The 17402-nt window shown below is 39.0% G+C and overlaps 1 long non-coding RNA gene across 1 annotated transcript; it reads right to left on the bottom strand.

Moving 5' to 3' along the window:
* Positions 1 to 267: 267 nt before the first annotated feature.
* LOC122457736 lies at positions 268 to 6465 on the bottom strand. Its single transcript, XR_006277415.1, has 3 exons — positions 6421 to 6465; positions 3356 to 3430; positions 268 to 776 (listed from the first exon to the last, which is right to left on the bottom strand). It is a non-coding gene; the product is annotated as an uncharacterized LOC122457736 (long non-coding RNA).
* Positions 6466 to 17402: the final 10937 nt, after the last annotated feature.

Raw genomic sequence — 17402 nt, 5'->3', positions numbered from 1 at the left:
GCATTCAATAAAGTATAACCACCAAACACATTCTTATTGTTCTAAAACCAATGTTAACAATACTAACACGGAGGTGGAGCCAGACTGATTCCAGCTATGTATTTGTCAGTATTCAATTGAGGCATGTGGACCTTGGCTTGAGCTGGCACCTGGTCTGCCACCATCATCGTATTACCTCCTTATTTGGTTACAGACATGAGGTGTGGTTGCTTAAATGGGAACAAAAATTAATAAACTCCTCATTCCAGTCAAATACATATGCAAGATGGCTGGCTGACAACATTCCAGACATTGTTCACCTTATAGGAGGTATACATCTTTATATGATTATTTTTTTCGATATAGCTACAGTGTTCACCACTGAACAAAAATCCTTCTCCAGCCTCCATGAATGAAGAACAGAATGTAATTCACAATATGAACAGCTGTGATTCTTCTTTCTGGAAAGTGGTAGGAGATAGGGATAGGATTCTGGGTACCCGGCAGGTATCATTCATTCCCTGCATTTTGCAGATTCTATGCATATTCCACATGAGTTCCTTGTCTGTTCATGCAAAATTTCCCTTTGGGAGTGAGGTGAGAGGATTCACAACTACATTGATTTTCCAGTCCTTCTTGCTGGGTGTTTGTATTGGGCTGGAGGCATTAGTTTCACAAAGGGTACTCCAGCCCTGGGGCTGAACTGTCAGCCAAAGAGGAGCTCTGTCTGGAAGGAAGATCTTCTTCCATGGCACCAAGTTACTCAGTTTGGGCTCTGGGGCAATATTTTGGGCTCACTGTAAGAGACATACATAAATGACAATTTCACTGATAAATTTGGGCTAGATCCTTAGTTAGTATAGATCAATGTAGCTGCATTGATCTCAGCACCAAGCACTTTACATTAACTGAGGTTCTGGCCCAAAGTAATTATATTAAAGTATGATTATTTATAACATCGCAGGGATGATCACTTATCACATACTACACAGTGCACTTATTATATTTATTGGCATTGTTTAAAAAAAATGGAGTAATTCTCATATATGACTCATTGCATTTGTACTGCACAGAAATACAATTTATATGCCTGCCAGTTTGGCAGTTGAAGTGCAGGACTCATATGTAAGAGATGTTAAAAATTAGAGAGACCTCTTTTGCAATGATAACAGGTTGATAAAAATGTCAATTTTTCTAGCACATCACCAGCGGCCAATTTGGCTTGCACAACTGACTGAGGTTTTTTGGTCTCTGTCCCACCCCTTCCCACTGCCCCAGGCCCGCATATGCTACAGATTGATTTGCGTGAAATTATTTTCCTGTAAAATGATAATAAATGTTGTCCCTAACTAGCAGTAATTCATAGTTTAATAGCATCAATGTGTGCCCATCTGTACAGGTGTTTTACCACAAACCATGAGTTGTTAAATGATCAATAAAACAAACACATTTAACAATTTTTTTTTAAAGAAGCAGCATAGAATATCTGACTAGATAAGTTATGAATACTTAAACCTTTGATATTATGGGAGAGGTTAGAGAATGCACAGTTATACTATCCATAGAAAATTAAGTTACATGATCTAACGCTATGTACATTCAGCAAGTACTCAACTACTTTAAAGAACTGAGTGGATACTCACAGGTTTCAGAGTAGCAGCCGTGTTAGTCTATTCGCAAAAAGAAAAGGAGTACTTGTGGCACCTTAGAGACTAACAAATTTATTAGAGCATAAGCTTTCGTGAGCTACAGCTCACTTCATTGGATGCATTTGGTGGAAAAAACAGAGGAGAGATTTATATACACACACACACACAGAGAACATGAAACAATGGGTTTATCATACACACTGTAAGGAGAGTGATCACATAAGATAAGCCATCACCAACAGCAGGGGGGGGAAGGAGGAAAACCTTTCATGGTGACAAGCAGGTAGGCTAATTCCAGCAGTTAACAAGAATATCAGAGGAACAGTGCACCCCACCCCCCACTGTTCCTCTGATATTCTTGTTAACTGCTGGAATTAGCCTACCTGCTTGTCACCAGGAAAGGTTTTCCTCCTTCCCCCCCCTGCTGTTGGTGATGGCTTATCTTAAGTGATCACTCTCCTTACAGTGTGTATGATAAACCCATTGTTTCATGTTCTCTGTGTGTGTGTATATAAATCTCTCCTCTGTTTTTTCCACCAAATGCATCCGATGAAGTGAGCTGTAGCTCACGAAAGCTTATGCTCTAATAAATTTGTTAGTCTCTAAGGTGCCACAAGTACTCCTTTTCTTTGAGTGGATACTGGAGTTAATCTATACTTTACAGCTGTTGCCTCTGCCAGCAGGTGGCAAGACACTGCCTCAGACTTAATCAACTGGTAAAGTTCACAAAACTCTGGTTGAATTCATTTCATTGTGTGCAGAGCCTACACACTGGAGACTCAGACTGGGACTCTCATAGCAAAGCCATATTTCCTTCTCGCCAAGCCAAAATATTCTGTGTTGAAGTTGCCCCTGCCTGAAGTCAATTGAGCCAAATTCCTCATTGGCATAAATTGGCACAATTTTACGACATCAATAAGATAATCAAAGCTATATAATGAAATCAAAGCAAAGCACAATAATAAGCTCCGGCACAAGATTTAAACAGAATTGGGCCCAGCTATGTCAGAACTGAAGTTGGAAAGCATGAAAAATCCCAGGACAACAGTTATACTGGAGCAGAAATGCTGATCTTCCATGTGTCTTAGTGTTCTCGATGAAGTGAGCTGTAGCTCACGAAAGCTTATGCTCTAATAAATTTGTTAGTCTCTAAAGTGCCACAAGTACTCCTTTTCTTTTTGCAAAAAATAAAGTGTTCATGGTAGCAGGCATCCTATGCACAAAGGTGTTTCTTTCAAAATGCAGTAGTGGCATGATATCTGATACTTGAGTACACTTTAGCAGAGCTGGAGAAAGTTTGAGAGCCCAAACTTATTTTTGGAAGGGAAAAAAAAAAAAGTACAAATGCAGCGACACTGAAACATTTCACAGTTTCATTAAAAATTGTTTGTTTGTAGAAGGGGAACCCAATTTCCCCAAAAAACCCCAAACATTTTGTTTCAACATCTTTGAAACTAAACATTACGTTTGAAGCACTTTGTTTCAAAATCTCCTCAAATATTATTTTAACCCCCCCCAAATATGTAAAAATGGTCAAAATCAAACAATATTTCAGTTTTATGGGAACAAAATGCTTCGTTTGTCCTGAAATAAATTTGTTTTTGAATTCTCTGTAGATTTAAAAAAAAATCATTTAAAATCCAACCTGAAATGATTTTTTTGCAGCTTTTCAAATTTGTTGAATTCCCCCCCCACCCTTGCCAAAAAATAAACAAACAGTTACTCACCCAGCTCTACTCCTTAGTCAAGTAGCAGAAGAACACCATGCTGTAATGGCTGGAAGTTGAAGTCTGAAAGATACACTGGAAGTAAGAAACAATTTCTTTTAAAAACAGTGAGGGTAATTAGTGTAACAGATTACCAAGAGATATGACAAATTCCTTACAACTTGTGGTCTTTAACTAAAGACTAGATGCCTTTTTAAAAGGTATGCTCCAGTCAACCACTATTTTGGAGGCTTGATGCAGGAATTGCTTGCTGAGATTGTATGGCTTGTGTTATGCAGGTCAGTCTAGATAAGTAAAGTGGTCTCTTTATCTATTCTTTTAGAATTTTTGAACCTATTGTTTGAGGATTTAATTCACACTGAAATCATTAGGAGTCTTCCTAATGCGGGGTGAATTGTGCTCTTATAGGAAAGAAAAGGAAACTGTATACTGTTCTCTAATCCATTATTAGGTGTAAGTGTGGAGAACCAGAAACCTGAGTTTCAGTATGTAGCATGACACTAAACTTCTAGTAGCTGCTCAAGCACTCTCACTAGTGGGGGGGCAGCAGAGAGGATAAAGAACAAAAACAAAACAAACAAACAAAACCACACACAAAAAAAAACACAGCTTACTTAGCTTTATCACCCTATTAAAAACAAATATCAGCGCTTTTATCTAAACATGCTCTTCCCCTATCCAACTCTGTCTTTCTCTATCTAGGCCTCAAGCTTTAGATAAGTTCAAACTCTTGTCAAACACATTTCAGCTGTTACCAAGGATGCCAATTAAGAGCTTGCATGCTCATGTAATGCTTTCATCTATTGAAATCTCCAAAGTGGATAAGATCCTCTCATGGACTCCACCTTCCTTCAACACCCAATCCCCTCTCTACTTGGTTCTCAATGTATTTCATTCTGTGGACCACCAGGAAAGGCTCCACAAACCAGTGGTGGTCTATATGGGTCGTTCACATACACACTGTTACTAGTAAAAAGAAAAGGAGTACTTGTGGCACCTTAGAGACTAACAAATTTATTAGAGCATAAGCTTTCGTGAGCTACAGCTCACTTCATCGGATGCATTTGGTAGAAAAAACAGAGGCTTATGCTCTAATAAATTTGTTAGTCTCTAAGGTGCCACAAGTACTCCTTTTCTTTTTGCGAATACAGACTAACACGGCTGCTACTCTGAAAACTGTTACTAATATTTCAGTAGTATCTAGGGACCCCTATCCGGATCAGGGACTCATTGTGCTGGACGCTATATTATACATAAAAAGAGTTAAGACAGTCTTTGCCCTGAAGAGCCACATATATAAATCCAATACACATTTATGTTTTAGAGTTATGGGGTCATGTATAGGAAAAAAGATACAGATCTGTGATAGCCCGATCCCCAACAACCAAATACAAACCCTATTCTGAAATATTTTGAGCATCTCCTACAAAGTACCTAATGCCCTCAAAACCTGCAGGGATCGGTGGGAGTGAGGGTGTTTGGTACTTCACAGGAACAGTCAAATAGAATGGAGGCTCAGACCCCATGCTAGAAAAACAATGGTATTGTGTTGTGTATATTGGTAAATATGAAAAGAAAAACGAATACTGAAACATTTTTCTAGACAGATGCCTTAATTAAATGAAGGGTGAATTATGATACATTATAGTAGCTGTGTTGGCAGGCAAGGGCTTGAAGGCAGAGACTCATCAGCATAACTGCTGAAGGCTTGAAACACCACCATAAAGTGTTTAATAGAACACTTTCTTGTGAGTATAACACTATAATAAAATGTTAAGTATTATTTCTGCTATACACAGAATATTAATTTATTGCTAAAACAAAGAGAATTATGCTCTTTTAATTTCCCATCTGAAAATTTTTATTAGATTATTGAATAATTCAGTTGTCTCCTGTGCTGTAAAATCAGGACAGAAGTGGGACTCCAGAAGTCAGACTGAAGTTTGCATTTCTAATATGTGAAGAATATTAATACACTGACCCCATTATATGATAGTTTGTCATTGATGCTAGTTAAGAAAGTCACGTTGGTAGCACTGGGAATGTTAAATGTTAATGGGAACGTTGTTCATACCAATATAGGACATTGCATCCAAAAGCAAAGAGATATTTTTCAAGACATGGGGACGCTAATTTTTCTACAAGTCAAGACAGAAAGATAGTCACCTTGTATGAAATCTAAAAGATTAGAAAACCCAAGGTGTATGAGTTTGTATGGCACAATGGAACTCGCTACTTTTATAGTATTGTTTAAGAACTGAAGGAAATTGAGACAAATGGGTTGCCAAAACAATACCAATGAGATGATTAAAAAAAAAAAAAGAGGTTGGTATTAAACAAGAGTGTTCTGCTTAAATCAGGTATCTAGTAAGATCAGGCCATCTTACCCATCCATCTGGCAAATAGACCACTGTAATCCTTTATTAGGAAGGTTGAATTATTTGCAATGTGGGCAATTTCTGTACTACAAGAGTTCTGATTTGGGCCAGTCACACTACAGTCTAGGCTAATGGCTATTTTCACTTTGCTGCTGCCTTCATGACATCTTGCACTATGCAAAATTCATTTCAGGTATTGCCCAATATTGTCAGGGCCATTAAGTTTGAAATACTAATGTTCCAATAAACAAACACACACAAACAAATAATCTTTTAAGGCATAATTTTTAACGGTAAAAATAATTAATCATTGAGGGAAAAAAAACACATACCATCGCATTTGATTCTCCGTCACTGACCATTTTTAATCAACAATGAATATTTTTCTAAAAAGTATGCTCTAGAAATTATTTTGGGGAAGTTTAATGGCCTGGGTTACACCAAGGGTCAAACAAGGTGATCACAATGCTCCCTTCTGGCTTTGGAATCTATGCATCTACTGCTACAGAGAAACTACAGCAACGAGATTAAATCTAAACATCAGAAGCAAACGTGTTTTTTCATATAATATTTTAACAGAAAACATTCACAGCCTTTTAAGGTTGAATGCTGTAGAATGAAAATATCAAATCAGGCCTTTTGGAAGAATTGTAACTTTAAGAGCATGATTCCGCTGCCATTACTTACAATGGGAGGCAATTCATTTCAGTGGGGCTCCTCATACAAGAACGACCCACTCAGTGGACTCAATCTAGAGACCTATGCTGTGAGAAGAGAAGATCTGGTTGGAAGTTCAGTTTTCCATTGAAAAATGCAGGTTTGTCAAAGTTGACATATATTGCTGGTATGTGTCGAGTTTTTTGTTTAAAAAAATTACATTTTAATTGTTTTAATTAGTGACATTTCAATTCATTTTGTTTTGATCATGTTTCAATTAATTACATTTAGACTATATGAAAACATTGAGTTTAGTATTTTAATATTAAAGAAACAAAGCAAAAAACTGAATTGAACAACATGATCAAAAGGGAACATTTCAATAGTCCTGAACTGAATTTATGTGGAATTTCCTTTTCATACGGATTGTGAACAAAATTGCATTTTCTAAATATTGGGATTTCCTGAAAAAAAATGTAATTTCTGGTTCCCAACCAGATCTGTAAAGGAGTATGGAGTTGCAAGTGGTCCACTTTGCTCCCTTAGGGTGGGTTACTCACATAGCCAGACTCCCTGCAGACACAGGGAAAACTACAGCTGCCAGGTTACTTCTTGCCTAGTTTTCCTGCCTCTGCAAGTAGGTGAGAAATAGGCAGGCAGGGATGGGAAACTGGATGATTTAGTTGGGGTTGGTCCTGCTTTGAGCTAGGGTTGGATTAGATGACCTCTTGAGGTCTCTTCCAAACCTAATCTTCTCTGATTCTATGTGGAGTCCTGGCTCCACATCACCAATGTGCCAGCATACAGAGTCAGGCCAGCATGAGGCACAATGGGAAGTGAGCAAGAGGGCTTTGCATTTTACCTCCTTCTAGGAGCAAGGGGAAAGCAGAGATCAGATTAACATCCTTCACTCAGGCTGGATTAAAAAGTTACATCCACCCCAATGCAAATATGGGTTGTAGAGATGACCTATCAATAATGCTGATTAATACAAGAATTATTTACAATTTTAGAGAGAAAATATCCTAGGAAGATCTATTATTTCTATAGTGCAATTACATATGGTGCTATATAATAGGTCAGGATGTGCCAAACATAAAACAAGCCTCTCCACTAGAAACTGTACAGCAAAGTATGAAACAAATGCAGAGGGCTGCCAGCAGATTAGGGCTGGATGTTTATTTGCTTGGATATCCTTCTCATTTAAGTGAGAAGTTGAGAACTGCAACCATTGCACATCTTTTCTTATTTGAATGTCTGTATTTCAACTTTCTGTTAACAATTGTCTTCCATTTTCACAGTTTAAATCTCAGCCTTTCTTCCCAAACTGAACCTTGCTGCAGTCGTTTCACACAAAGGCCAAACTTCTCTTGGGTTGAACTGCATCTTCTTTTAGGTCTCGTAATATCCAAAGTTTATCTAGAAGAAGAAAGAGAGGGGAAAAAAATCCCTAAAAACCAACAAGAGGAAAAGGAAGGTTTCCAATGGTTATTGCCTCCTGAAAACATTTAGACTCCACTAAGTCTTATCAGTGACTAAATAGGTTGTGTGAGGATTTCCTATGGAGTCTAAAACTTTTGAGAAAAAGATGGGAAAGATGTCAACCAGAGGTTTAAAATGGATTAACCCCACGTGATTTAATTCTGCAGGCATCCACAGTTAGATATCATGGATGTCTATTCATTGGCATACAGGAAAACCACAGAATGCACTAGCAGATTTTTCAAGATATCCGATTATTCTTGACTATGTATCTCAGAGGAGAATCAATCCCCTTTTGGTGTTAGCCTTTATTCTAGGAAGATAAGCTGCCCTTTCGCTCTCTTTGTTACATTGTCAGAAATGCTGAATGACCTGTATGAAGGAGCCTTTCCACATATATAATCCCCTTAACATTGAATTCATGCAGCCTGCAACCAATTCCTACTGCTGTAACAGGCACACTGAAACATCAAATGCCAAGATAGCACCTAATTTTATAAAGGTGCTTAAAATTATGATGCTGTGCTTCAATTATATAGTAAAGAAAAATGCACAGCAAAATAATGCATTACTGTTATTTGAAATATCTGAATAAGTTACCAGGTAAAGTATTAACCAATTTCACCTTTTTCACCATTTGTAAATTGTCCGTGAATCAATTACAATTTTCTTGAAGTAATTTCCACAAATAAGTTTTGGCTAGTATCCACAACTCATTTTCAAACAGCTTGTTTTGGGTATTCAAAATTCAAATTGTTTGGATAGGACACATATGCCAAAATGTGGATACCTAAAGCTGGGCAATAATCCCTGGGACCTGCAGGAGTTCAGTACTTTTGAAAAATCAGGCCACGTCTTAGTCACATAAATATGCATTTAAATGTCTAACTTGAGGTCCCCAACTTTAAAAATTTTGTCCATAGTAACAAAATAGGAATGTTTCTTTCCATGTTTGAATGAGTAAAACTTCAAGAAATAGACTTTTCAGAGTGAATATTCCACAATATTCACTTAAAATTAATTATTTCCATGATCATTCCTTCCAGTGAACTCATTCTGTGGACATAAATGCAACAGAGGCAAATTTATTTTTAAAAATGGAAATGTTATTATATTATTTTAAGTTGTTGATCAATATTTGTTTAGTTATTATTATGGGCAATCAAACTTAAAGCCTGAATGAGGGTAATGAAAGAGCAATGCTGAAACAACAGAAGAAGTTTTAGATAAACCATATTTGTTACTCACAACCAAAAACATGAAGAAAGCTGAGGACAGTGGTTACTGCAGACTGAGAAGCTAGCTAAAAAGTCCCTTCCCCCCATATATGCCAAAATGCATCAAGCATTGAAGTCTGTGAGAGGCACCGTTTCATGAGAATATTTGGAAGCATTTCTATGTCTTGAACTAGCCCATTGTCCCAGTTCAAGTGTAAATACAACTCTGACCCCATCTGTGGTTTGCTCAAGGAATGCCCTCTCAGGTCTCAAGCTGTCACCTTTCTTTGGCAAGGACCCATGTCCCTATTCTTCCAGGCCAGAGTTATGAGCTGCGCCTCCACTGCAAGTCATGATTATCCCAGCAGGTCTGACCTTTCCAAAGGCTATGAACAGTCTAGGTCAGTGGTTATAAGTAACCAAACAGCTCTTCCAAAGCAGAGTACATTTACAGACAAATGCATTACGGATAAAACACTAGTGAAAATGATAAAAGGTCTAAACACATACTAAATGTACCAGAAGTTGCCAGTCTTCCATATGGCTGTGTGGTAGGTCACTGTTTTTTCAACCCTTCAGCTTGGTTTGCCCCCCCCCCACACACCTTGGTCAAAGGTTCATCAAAATGAGAGCCTCCCAGAGTCAGTTCAAGATAGCCCTTTATAACTTCGGATCTCTCTGAGTCTCTTGAACGCAGTCTGGACCAGTACATATAATTCCCCCCAGGAGTAGTAATTCTCTGGAGCTGCTTACCAGTCCCAGGGTCTGTGCTAATTACTTTCCTCACCCCCGCCAGTCAGTGTTCACTCATCATTGGTGCACCTCTTTGTGGCTGTGTCTGCGGAATCAGCTCTCCCCTTCTGTTGTTCACTCACCCCACTGCCTCTCTTTCTCTGCAACTCAGGATTCTGTCTTTGTGTCTTAGCTTTCTGACTAGATCACTAGGTACTCCTCCCTTCCAGAGTATCAAAGTCCTTCCAGACCAGCTTTCCTGCTATCTCCCATAATCCTGTGCTACTTCCCAGTGGCTGGTAGAAGAACCCAGGGCCACCCGTTACTCCAGGTTGCAACTCAGGGACCATATAATCAGCCGCCAAGGTCTATACAATCTCAACTCTCACTTCTCTTTCCCTGTGCTGCTTCCTACTCTGCCTCCCATAGGTTCTCCTCTCCCCACTTCTTGGGAAACCCTTTCCTTAGGGCTAGGATCCCAAGGCTTCTCTCACTCCCTTGCTTTCCTCTTTTTCCCTCGCTAAGCCTAGGGAGTGACTAGCAGCTTCTACACTACAGCCCCTATCTGCTGCACACTTTCTAGCTTCCTATTTTAGCAAGCTTCCCCATCAGCTGGGTTTTATCATCTATTAGTCATTTGCAATCAAGCCAGCCCCTCCACCCTCTGTGGCCTTTCAAGTTAATTGGCCCTATCTGTGCTGCCTTAAGTCCTTCACAGGGCTGGTGTGGGGTCAACACCCCATCACCCTCCTTTCCCCCCACTGATTATAGTTCCTGGGGGAAGCTCAGTAACCCTCTCTACCTAGTCAGCATATGATCCCTGGCTCACAAGCATGCAGATAACCTTTATAAAGTTGAAACAACAGTCTAAAAGATATGCTAGTGTTCATCAGATCAGTCATTCTCATGAATGCTTCTACTCTCACTCTCCCCTCAGGGCATCTTTTCTGCACACTCAGGTACAGCAATGGTGGAAATAACAAAAATGATTGCCACACACATTTGCATGTGCAGTATTGAACGCAAGCCCCTATGCCCCGACCACACCCTCTCTCCAATACTCCATGCTCATTTTCTCCCATACTCATCAGAATTTGTTTCAGAGCATCTCTAGCAGTTTTGCGAGTGCTCAGCAGCACTGCTTTGTATCTCTAGTCCTTTTCCAGTAGCAGTCACTAGCCAGGAGTGTTAGGATACAGATATTCAGGCCAGTCTGTAAAGGCCGATACTCTAAGAATTTAGGTGTATTCTTCTCACTTAGCTAGTTATAGAGGTATAAGAGAAAGAATCAAAATCACTGTCTGCCAGTGTAAGGTCCTTCTCTTACTGTGACAATCTGAGGCCCTGTTCTTAGGCTAAGGCCTTTGGCTAAGCAGCAGAGGCTGCCATAAACTGGGAAGCGAATGGTCACATCTTTATATTCCAAACTAATCTCATTGAAATAAGGTGCTATTGGGCTGTTAGGAATACAATCCTGTCCTGAAAATGCCTATCACCTCCCGAGAAAGGGAAGTGCCTAAAAGATGTAAAAGAAAACTTAGTTTGATAGCATTCTGTCTGGCAAGAACTCACTTATCAGTAGCTGAGATGCGAAATCCTCATTTCTTTGTTGTTTTATCACTGCAGTCCCCATTTCCCTATAGTTTGTCTGTATAATCTCTGTCTGGTTCTATGATTGTTTCTGTCTGCTGTATAATTAATTTTGCTGGGTGTAAGCTAATTAAGGTGGTGGGATATAATTGGTTAAATAATCATGTTACAATATGTTAGGATTGGTTAGTTAAATTTCAGTAAAATGATAGGTTAAGGTATAGCTAAGCAGAACTCATGTTTTATTATATAGTCTGCAGTCAATTAGGAAGTAAGGGGGGAGAAATGGGAACAGGAAATGGGGGTGGGGAAATTGGAATCATGTTTTGCTAATGGGGAATGTTGCTAATAGGAAATGGGAACAGGGAATGGGGATGGGGAAATTGGAATCATGTTTTGCTAAGGGGGGGAAATGGGAACAGGGACACAGGTAAGGCTCTGTGGTGTCAGAGCTGGGAAGGGAGGTACTAAGGAAGGAAACTGGAATCATGCTTGCTGGAAGTTCACCCCAATAAACATTGAATTGTTTGCACCTTTGGACTTCGGGTATTATTGCTCTCTGTTCATGCGAGAAGTCCCAGGGAAGTAAGTGAGTCAAGAAATAAGCCCCCTAACAAGCAGGATCAAGCCTAAGCCCTTTTCTAATTCCTGGAATGAGATATATGCACCTTAGTTTTAAGGCACCTTAAGTTTTACTGCATACATTTAAAAGAAAAGTGGAAAAGATAAAAATACACTCCTGTCCCCTAGAGTAGATTGGTTGCCAAAAGAATTTAAAATCTTGTTAAAAGGAATTTGTTCATGCACAAAATACTCCTGTTGTGTGTAGTTTAATTAATCACCTACATAAAGCTCAGAGCCATCTGTTCATGATATGAAAAAAAGATGAGATAGTGGAAGATAGTTATTGTGACAGTATATAAGCATAATGGGAGTGATCATTTGCATTACCAGGATATTTGGTTAGAACTTCTTTTCAATACATTTCGGACAATATGTATTTACTACAAAGAAAGCCCAGTAAATTTAGAGTAGGAACATTCAAGAGGAGTCTTTTTCATAAACCTGTAGGAGGCTCTGATGCATCTAAAAGTCCTGTATGCAGGCTTTTTACAGAAAACCGCAATACAGCTTTTAGTCAGAAGTCCAGCTTTGACAATGGTCAGCTAACCACCACCTGTACGTGCTTCCGACACACATGGAATGGATGGATAGGGCACGAAACTATCACTTCCTTGCAATTTCTGTCATTCTTTGTATATTTGCAGAGTTGGTGCAAAATACTTCAGAATCAGAATCCTTGGCCCATCAGGAGAAACATTTTACACTCACTTTGCATGGGTATAACATCTGATCCTGCAATTGCATCCACATGAGCAAATCTGTGAAGGTAAATGTCTGTCCAACACAGAGCCCTACTTATCTCAATGGGGCTCTGTGAGGTCACAGGAGTCTGTCTGTAGGGAGCTTATCCCAGGATCAGGGCCTAAATGATTACAGAAAAATATAAGGCAATAGAGAATCAGGCCCTGTGTTTACATGCTGACAAAAATCATAGTTCCTGCTTGAGAAATAGGTGTTTCAGCTTTTAAATAGCCTTTGAGATAACTACTTAAGTCATCCACCATGGCTACAGTTCCTCAATTTTCTCACTACATGCTTCTTCAAAAGCAACTTTATAGAGCTTATACATTATACAATGACCACTGTAATTTGTTTTCAACCAAGCAGTTTTCTCATCTTCCACAAAAAGTTTATCAATTGAACTCTGTTGGGCAAATTCAGAGGTGACAAGTGGAGATGTAAGCCACATCTTTTGATAAGCTGGTGTTGTAACATGTAAATATTAGTGTACTCTACATGCTGAGGGTAGAAGACAGACCCCATTACTATTTTAACTAACAATTAATACAGCCCACATTTGGTAACCCAGTGGTAGGGTGGCTGCTGCTGTTGTTTTGGCATGCTACCAAAGAGTAAGATACAAACAACTTGTTCTTCCTGAGGAGGTATACGTGTCTTTGTCATAGGCATGAAGGGGTAATTATTATGATCAAAGTTATTGATGATCATTAATAACAATGTTTTTACATTTATGTAGTGCACTTTACAAAAATATAGATTGGTCCTGTAAGGTACTGAGCACTATGTCCTTGATCCAACAAAGCACTTAAGCACATGCTTAATTTTAAGCATGTTCATCCCAGTCATTTCAGTTTCAATGAAACAGCACAAATGCTTCATTTTACTTTTCCTGTTTGTTTTTAATGCTATTTGTTTTACACTTTTTCTGTGTCTTATCCTTGTCCCTTCCACCTCCCACTACAACTAGATCTTACCAGTCCTCACATAATTTACCTCTATACATTCCCCAGAACTGTGGCACAATCCCCCCATTCAGGTACTAGTGACTACAATAATCTATCTTTCTCCTATCTGGTTTAAATATGTTTTACTTCTGAATGTGATAGGATGAAAAACAGAAAGTAACAATTGGAAAGTTATTTTAAGTGCTTAAGAACCAACCTCCTGGCTTCCTCAGCCAATTAGGCAGGGCGGTCCACCAGGCAAGATAGCTGGCTCATTAGGGCATCAGAAATACTGAGCAGGCACAGCTGAGGGCCTTACTCCTGACAGGCTGCCACAAACTGTGTTTCTTCTCCCACATGGACTGGAAGAAAATGGCCCCATGTCAGTGGACACCTTGCCAACTACCCCACATGAGCAGAAACCCCAGCCTACCCCCTGCTAAACCAGTCTTTCTGGGCTTTTGCCTAGCGTGAACCATTTTCCAGCAATTGGGTACTTTAAAATTAACTGACCTCTATTGTCAGCCCTGTATCTGTAAGTATTAGGAATTCAGCCCAACATGGAGGCAAGCAAGCAATAGCGAAGTCAAAGAGCTGCACATTCAAAATGAAGCTTGAAGCCTGACGCAGATACAGAGTTCCCAATTTGTAAATTGTACAGACAGTTTTCCTAAGTGTCACCCTTCTAAAAGCTTGTTTGATTTATATTTGAGGCTGAATTAATTTAATTCAAATTAGTAAAATAGATAATGCCGCATAAGTAGATAATAGATGGAATTATACTGATGCATACATTTATATATTGCTTTCTAAAAAAAATACAGTATTTTACACATGGGAACTAATTCTGGAAATGGCTAAGGCAGCTTTGAGAGACTCTAGCAGTACAACGCAGCCTTAAAACCAATCTAACCGTGTACCTGGGGAGACTGTGGAAACATGGTAATCCCCAGTTGCCATAAAGCCAGAGCTCTGAACTGCCTAGTTCTTACTCCCAGTTTACAGGATGCTGGAGCACTGCTGCACACCAGGATCCCTGGCTCCAAGAATTAACTCTTGGAACCTCTTGCAGCTGGCAGAATGTGGAGCACCCCTTAAGCCCTGCAACCCAAGGAGCAGGGAGCCACAATGGCAGCTGTTACAGCTATCTTGCCTTGCTGTTACACCTCCTTCTCAAGTTGTATTTGACACCATAAGACACTGCAAACAGGCCATGCCTATTTATTCTTTGTTATTTATGTTACATTTGTTTTGTCCATGCGTTCATTATTTATGCAAAGAAATAGTAATAATATTATTTTCAAGATTAAAAAAGAAAAAATATTCAAAGGCCAAGACCTTTACAGACACATGAAGTAACCCAGTTACATTAGGTGATACACAGAATGTGATTTCTTGCGAGTTCTTTCTTGGTAAATACCGGCATGTGCACCTTGTTTCGAGCAAAACAATTCAGTTACACTTATCTCTTACCATAATTATCAATTAATGTATTCTATGTATTAATAACTTTGTTATTATGATATTCTCCATTGCCTTAACTTCTTTCTTAATAATTAAATGTTTATATATCTCCGCATGGCTATTAAAAAGATGTCCATAAAAGTAATTACAAGGACATTCTCACTCCATTTTACATAGGAGGAGATAACAGGTTTTCATGAAAATATCTTTAAGTTTACGTTTTTATAGTTCACTTACTTTCAATTTAAAAAAAAAGAGGATTATAGCTAAAGGGGCATTCCAATTATAGAAGGCTTATATTGTAATAAAGAAATGTGTTAGGAAGGAGAATGGTGCACTAAATGATGCTTTATTACAAATGGAAAATTGCTGAATGGGAGAGTAATACAGGACACTCCTCTGCTAGGGAGTATGCAGTGAGGTTAAAATGAAAGGCAATGCATTGACTGGTCATTAGCTATGTCTTTATAGTCTAAATTAATCTGTATTATGAATCTGTAAGAACACCAGTATTACTCAGATCAGAAACTCTTACTTACAATAAGTAGGAAGGAATGTTGGCTCAATGGGTAGGCGCTGAGCTCAGTTCACTGTTCTACCAAAGGATTCCTGGGTAACCTTGCACTCTGTAAAGTAAACCACTCTGTAAAATGGAGATAATAGCCCTTTGCTACCTCGCAGTGGTGTTGTAAGGAAAAGTACATTAAAGATTACGAGGCCTCAGATACTATGGTATCTGGGGCCATATAAATACCTATGATATGTAGTAATTGCTCACGTAGTAACTAAAAGCAGCCTGCTCCTTCAAAGAGTTTCAGTATGACTTGTTGAAATTTTGTAACATGCAATGATGCTACCATTTGTTTTGTCTTTGACAAGACATTATCTTGCTGGCTTAGCATTAACTTATCATCAGTCTGTTAGCAGGATTTTTTCAAGATATTTCTGGAACTGGGGATGCACTAGGGAGACACAAACAGTTTAGTTTTTGTTTTTTGTTTATTTTAATATCACTGATATATTATTACCTCCACCATGGATATTAGTCAAATCCTGTGAAAATGTCATCCTTTTGTCATCAGCCCATGTTATAATATGTAAGTTTAAAACATAGAGTGATCATAAATCATAAATCTGCAAGGAATCTGAGATGATGTTCATAGATTCATAGATTCATAGATACTAAGGTCAGAAGGGACCATTCTGATCATCTAGTCCAACCTCCTGCACAGCGCAGGCCACAGAATCTCACCCACCCACTCCTATGAAAAACCTCACCTATGTCTGAGCTATTGAAGTCCTCAAATCGTGGTTTAAAGACTTCAAGGAGCAGAGAAGCCTCCCTCAAGTGACCCGTGCCCCATGCTACAGAGGAAGGCGAAAAATCTCCAGGGCCTCTCCAATCTGCCCTGGAGGAAAATTCCTTCCCGACCCCAAATATGGCAATCAGCTAAACCCTGAGCATATGGGCAAGATTCACCAGTCAGATACTACAGAAAATTCTTTCCTGGGTAACTCAGATCCCATCCATCTAATATCCCATCTCAGGGGTTTAGTCCTATTTACCCTGAATATTTAAAGATCAATTACTTACCAAAATCACATTATCCCATCATACCATCTGCTCCATAAACTTATCGAGTAGAATCTTAAAACCAGATAGATCTTTTGCCCCCACTGCTTCCCTTGGAAGGCTATTCCAAAACTTCACTCCTCTGATGCTTAGAAACCTTGGTCTAATTTCAAGTCTAAACTTCCTGGTGGCCAGTTTATACCCATTTGTTCTTGTGTCCACATTGGTGCTGAGCTGAAATAATTCCTCTCCCTCTCCTGTATTTATCCCTCTGATATATTTATAGAGAGCAATCATATCTCCCCTCAACCTTCTTTTACTTAGGCTAAACAAGCCAAGCTCCTTAAGTCTCCTTTCATAAGACAAGTTTTCCATTCCTCGGATCATCCTAGTAGTCCTTCTCTGTACCTGCTCCAGTTTGAATTCATCCTTTTTAAACATGGGAGACCAGAACTGCACACAGTATTCTAGGTGAGGTCTCACCAGTGCCTTGTATAATGGTACTAAAACCTCCTTATCCCTACTGGAAATGCCTCTGCTGATGCATCCCAAAACCGCATTAGCTTTTTTCACAGCCATATCACATTGGCAGCTCATAGTCATCCTATGATCAACCAAAACTCCAAGGTCCTTCTCCTCTTCTGT

The sequence above is a fragment of the Dermochelys coriacea genome, chromosome 1, assembly GCF_009764565.3.
Source record: "Dermochelys coriacea isolate rDerCor1 chromosome 1, rDerCor1.pri.v4, whole genome shotgun sequence".
Taxonomy (NCBI): domain Eukaryota; kingdom Metazoa; phylum Chordata; order Testudines; family Dermochelyidae; genus Dermochelys; species Dermochelys coriacea.
The sequence above is the reverse complement of the archived record's forward strand: the minus strand, read 5'-3'. Positions and strand labels throughout refer to the sequence as shown.